General features: G+C 40.9%; 1 pseudogene; it reads left to right on the top strand.

The window, feature by feature from the left end:
- The first annotated feature begins 298 nt into the window (after window positions 1-298).
- LOC149290340 (hypermethylated in cancer 2 protein pseudogene) lies at window positions 299-1930 on the top strand (annotated as a pseudogene).
- Window positions 1931-6000: the final 4070 nt, after the last annotated feature.

Genomic DNA, 6000 nt, shown 5'->3' with positions numbered 1-6000 from the left:
GTGTTGTCCTATAGCATAACCTATAGTGTTTTGGTGTGTTTTCTCCCCGATACTAAAGGACAGCGGGTTAATTAGTGTGTTTAGTGCATGGGGTAAAATACAGATAAAAACACATAGCGGTCAAAGTATCTTAGGTAATATTTTTTATTTTCTTTCAGTAGTTTGTGTTGAGGCCCACTTAAGAGTGCCTTCCACAGTTATTTTCCTTTTGGCAAAGATGTGTGACATAACTTCTAAAATGTTTTTGTTTTTTTTCTTTGTCTTGCACAGGCTGAGCACATTAAAGAACACGGTGGAAATGGATCTGCCAAACCATGCCAAACAACTGCTGCTTCAGCTGAACCAGCAAAGAGCCAAAGGCTTCCTTTGCGATGTCATCATTGTAGTAGAAAATGCCCTGTTCCGGGCACACAAGAATATTTTGGCCGCCAGCAGCATGTACTTTAAGTCCCTTGTTCTCCATGACAACCTAATTAATTTGGATACGGACATGGTGAATCCAGCAGTTTTCCGACAAATTCTGGACTTTATCTACACTGGTAAACTTTTACCATCTGAGCAACCAGGAGAGCAAAACTTCAATGCTCTACTCACTGCTGCAAGCTACCTCCAACTCCATGACTTGGCAGCTCTCTGCCGTAAGAAACTGAAGCGTGGTGGAAAGCCATTTGTTGGTAAGCTGGGAGTGCCTAGCATAGGCAGGGTTGGAAGGAGTCATAGGCTCTCTGCTCCTCAACTTTCCCACATGCGGTTCTCTGGGTCTGTAGATGACTCCAAGGAATCACACCCAAATGAATTATCCAAAGTTTCAGGGCCAGAAGATGAGATCTTTGTAGGGACATCCAAGCAGGAAAACAACCACCCTTTGAAAAGAGGGGCAGGGAGCAACAACAGCCTCAATAACAGCACTAATGGGAGTGACCAGGAACTAGGCCTTGACCTTTCAAAAAAAAGCCCTTTACCTGCACAAGATGAAGTTACGCATTCAGACAGCCGTGCAGGCTCTCCCCAATCTGCCTCAGCATCTGTAACCAACAGTGCCTCATATGAAGAATCCGCCCTCCAGAACAGAGAACTGAATGAACCAATGGAATTGGATGAAAACCATTCTGAAGCGGGGCCAAAGAAAAACCTCCGCCTTACCTCCCGTAAAAAGGAGTGGGACAGAAAAGAAGACGAGAAGTCTGTAGAAGAAGGAGGGGCCATACCCAACGGAGTGATTGTTGGGCCTTTGTCAAAGGAAAGAAATTCTGGGGGAGTCTATGGCTCCGACCAAACCTTCCATTGCAAGGAGGAGATGGAGAATGGCAAGGACAACAGTGAAGAAAGTGGGCATAGTGACAATGAGTGCAACGAGCATCCAAATGCCAATTACGTCTATCGGCAGGAAGGTTTTGAGACTGTGCCATTCGGGGATAACCTATATGTCTGTATACCATGCGGGAAAGGCTTTCCCAACTCTGAGCAACTGAATGCTCATGTGGAAACACACACCGAAGAAGAGCTGTATATCAAAGAGGAAGATTCCTATAGTAAAGACGAAGCAGAGGATTTGTCTACTCCCAACACCACCTTTCCTAATGAATCGCGGCCGTTCAAGTGTTCGGTGTGTGAGAGGAGTTACAAGGATCCAGCCACCTTGCGACAGCATGAGAAGACACACTGGCTGACCCGTCCCTTCCCCTGTAACATCTGTGGTAAGATGTTTACCCAGCGGGGCACAATGACCCGCCATATGAGGAGCCACCTAGGGCTTAAGCCCTTTGCCTGTGAAGAGTGCGGGATGCGCTTTACAAGGCAATATCGACTGACCGAGCACATGCGTGTCCACTCAGGGGAAAAGCCCTATGAATGTCAGCTTTGCGGGGGTAAATTCACCCAGCAGCGCAACTTGATCAGTCACTTGCGTATGCACACCTCCCCATCATAAACCAAAGACTCACAAGACATCCTAAGAATGTGCTTCTCTTGTGCACACAAACTCACACACACAAACCAATTTACCTTCCTGATGACTTGCTGCTTTAAGGGTACCCTGTTTTCCAGTTAGGTCGTATCAGAGATGGTAGAGAGGGGGTGTAAAGCCTCACCTGAGCTTTAACATATAACGTAAGATGACTTCTCAACTTATGGTACGTAGGAAGTCAATGTTGCACCTCAGCTTTCCTCCATGAAACTCAGACGAGTTTTGGCATGAAATCCTTGTCGCCCCCTTTTACTTTCCATCCCCCAAGCTCCTACACAAAGACTTTATGGCCCCTGTTAATAAGAAATAGGCTGCACTATACCTGCATGATGCTGGCAGGGGGTACTGTCATTCATTCTCAAATGCAGGGAAGCATCATTTTTTGCAGTCAGTCCTATGGTCTTGTGGGGATGTGGGGTAAATTTGGGACAGGGGAAATAATGGCAAGTTAATGTGTGGCATGTTATCCTGTACCCTCTTGTCCACCTCCTTTCTGCATCTTGGCACGCTTACATATGTCCAGCCTTAAAAGATGCTGGCCTTTTGTGTTGATCAGTGTATGAAAACCAAGGCAACCTCACAACTCCCTCCCCTGGTTACCACAGAGGGTTCCAAGGCTGGACCATGCCACGTACCTCTTTTTCACACCAATGACTAGGTAGTTGAGGCTGGCTGGTACTTTCCTGAGGCTCTCAGTGGTTCATGGCTGTGAATTTTTTGCATGTTCCCTAGTATTTTTTTCTTCTCGGTAACCTTAACACCCTTTCATCATTGACTGGAAACTTTGTGTTCAACAGGTGCACCCACGTGAACCAGTGGGAGGGGAGTCTGTTATTGTTTAGCCACACTTCTGTGTTTTTGTTTTCCTGTGCGTTATAGGTACCTGTCTCTAAGTTATTGGAGACTTGTTTGATTTACTCTTGAATCTGTGAATTTTAAACTGGAAGATTTTGAGGGGGAGGGGGTTATCTTTTGGTGGGGGTTAGGTTTGAATTTTTGCTTTTCTCATCGTATGTATGCATTGTTGGGGTTCTGATGAGGAGTGGGTACATACATACCACGTGCTGTTAAATGCTCAGAGTGCCACATCAGCGAATATAGTGCTTCTTCTATGTGGCCCTGAATACAGTGACAAGACACAGGTAAATTGCTCAATGTCACAAAGAAAGCATTTTTTTTTTTTTTTTGCAATACTGTACAGTCTGGTAGCAAAGGGTAATGAACCAAATAGTCATTCAGGACAAGCTCTTTTTGATGGCCCCACAAGTTGCTCCCCTTTCTGTGTGTGTGAGTGCATGTGTCAGCCTGTCCCGTTTTCTGTGCAGAGAGCTGTACGCTGAATGGGATGCTATGAATTAGTACATTTTTTTTTGTTGCTACCTCTTAAAATCTTGATAAATGGGATGCTTTTTAGTAAGCAGGTTTTTCAAGTAGATCTTGATATTTTTCACTTTTTTTTTTTCTTCATGTAAGTAAATATGTACATTTTGGACGTTTAAATTAAATGGGAAACATAAAAAAAAAGAAAAGCCGATGCTCTAAGAAAATGACCACCCTCTCCCAGCCCATGCCTTCCAAAGATAGGCCAAAGAAATCAAATTAGAAAAAAACCAAAATTAAGCCCTTTGCCCCTCTAGGTGGTGACTAAGGGCCCCTCTTGTTTAGCTTGGGTATTCTAGATGCTCTTCTAGAGGGCATACGACTTACACCTCCACTTTCATAACCCATTCCATTCAAGGAAAATGCAGCTTCACCCTAAGGCACATGCAGGGCTACAACATCATATAACTGAAGTTTTATCTTCCAAAATCATTCTTTTGATGTGTACAGTACTTTATTTGAACCACTTTTTTGTGTGGAGCGCATTTATGGTTGATTGTTTTTTTTTTTTTTCCAGTTTATAGTAAACCGAAGATCATCTTAGTGTGGTAAATAAATTACTTTTGAAAGCATTTGTACAAATTGTAGGATTAAAGATAATCTTGCTATGTTTCTTCAACAGATGAACATGACCTGTCCAATAACAGTCCAATTAGTGTTCTGTTTTATACTAAAAATATAAAAAAGTATACATCTGTAAAGGATGGTTGACAATACTTTACTTTTTTCTTTTTTTTTTTTACCTGTAGGCAGATGCCAGGGTGAAAAATCACTGCATTCTAGTTTAATTATGTAAACCATAAAAACTCATTTAGCGTATAATGGGTCATTGGCCCCCTTGTCAGTAGAAGTGGTCGTCCTTGTTCAGGGGAGTTTTTAAATCTGAAGTCTCTCTGTGGGGCTTTTCTGCCATAGCAAATCTTTCAGAAAGATGAAAAACCTGTAAACCTCAAATTACTGAATGTGGAACACATTTACCATTTTCATCCTTTGCAAATAATGGTGAGCGTCAAACTTTGGGGCTTTCCTATGGGCTCCCCCTTCCAGCTGAATGCCGTGAGCAGGTTGGGGTTGGTGGTACAAAAAATAGTTTTACCTGCGTACAAATATTAATCTATTTAATTTTTTAAATGACCAAAAACTTAAATACTAAAGACATAAGAGGCCAATATAGTGGCATACAGGATATTCTCCGCCTGATGTCGCTGTTAATGTGTTGGGAGTTTTTTTTTTGTTTTTTTGTTTTTTCTCCCCCACCCCCCCTCCCCCGGTATGGTTTTTGGGTGTTAAAAGCTCAGTCCTATGTGAGCATGATATTTTATGTCAACTAATGAGATTACTAGAGTCATATATATGCAGTGATCTGGAAGCAATGAGTTGTGAAGAGGCTAATTAAAAGGAAACCATGATGTGAATTTTTATCAATAAAAAAAAAAGATATATTTTGTATCCTTGAAGAATATCCTGCCCAATATTACTGTAATATATAAGAAGTCAGAGTGCAGAGTCCAAAGAAAAAAAGGAGTTATGATTTATAATTCCATTTTAAGCGCTCTTGAATGTAGATATTTGAATCTGCACATTTACATCTAAGAAATTGTGGGTAACCAGAAAAGAACACATCAAGTGGCTTCCTGCTTTTCCATAAAATATAAAGTATTCCCCTGTGGTTTCCCTTTAACAGGTTTTTTTTTTTGTACTTTCATTATGGGAATTAATAAATACATGTATGATATAATCCCTAATCAGGCTCTACATGGGGATGGTGGGACATAATGCTTGAGAATTTTGTGACTTTGAACAAGTAACATCCACAGATCTGTGATAGATATGCTGAAGGCCATAAAGAAAAAAAAAAAAAACTTTGCCAAAGTGAGACTGTAGTTCCTAACATTTTATCTATGTAGTGGAGGTAGCATGTTGGAGGGAATAACGTAGCTGCCAGAATGGTCAGGATTTATCAGACTGGAAGATCAAAGCTTGGGCGTTTATAGAGCATTGTGATTTGTCCCTATATATACACCAATAAAAATAATCTTCTTGTTATCGTGATTTTACAGAGCCTTGGTATTATATAAAAAGTGAACCCCATAACTGTGTAATCTAATCTGTTTGCTTCCAGAAGCTAGAGTCTTGTTATGTAAACTGTGCTTGCTGTTTTCTGGGATTATTCTCCAACATTGTGGTTGGCATCCATATTGTTTAAAGCCAAAAAAAGTGATGCATCTCACCAAAACTAACTCATTGCTTCCACAATTAATGTAGGAGTTTACCCATTGCACCCTCTTCCAGCTAGCAACGGCACCTTCCTCATCGTAGAATCTTAAACTTAACTCCCAGAATACTTTTACTTTTTTTTTTTATGTATACGTTTTTTTCTTTTTCTCAGCACTTAATATCGACACAATGTCTGTGTATAGTTGAGTATTGTACAAATGGAGAGCTTAGTATTTTTTTTTTTCTTTAAGCTAGTTAAGTAGGTTCGTGGTTTGTGTTCTATTGAATGAATATTACGGAAACAAACATTTCCAAACTGTGACATTAATAACAATATTTCTCAAACTTCAGGGACTGGCTACCTCTGGGCACCAAACTTTCAGCCACATTTCTATGACATAGTATTGTATCAAACATTTTTCTGTATTTTATGAGAA

This window comes from Sceloporus occidentalis, unplaced genomic scaffold (genome assembly GCF_023333645.1).
Source record: "Sceloporus occidentalis isolate IW3139 unplaced genomic scaffold, rSceOcc1.0.p SCAF_40, whole genome shotgun sequence".
In the NCBI taxonomy this organism is placed as follows: Eukaryota; Metazoa; Chordata; class Lepidosauria; order Squamata; family Phrynosomatidae; genus Sceloporus; species Sceloporus occidentalis.
The sequence above is the reverse complement of the archived record's forward strand: the minus strand, read 5'-3'. Positions and strand labels throughout refer to the sequence as shown.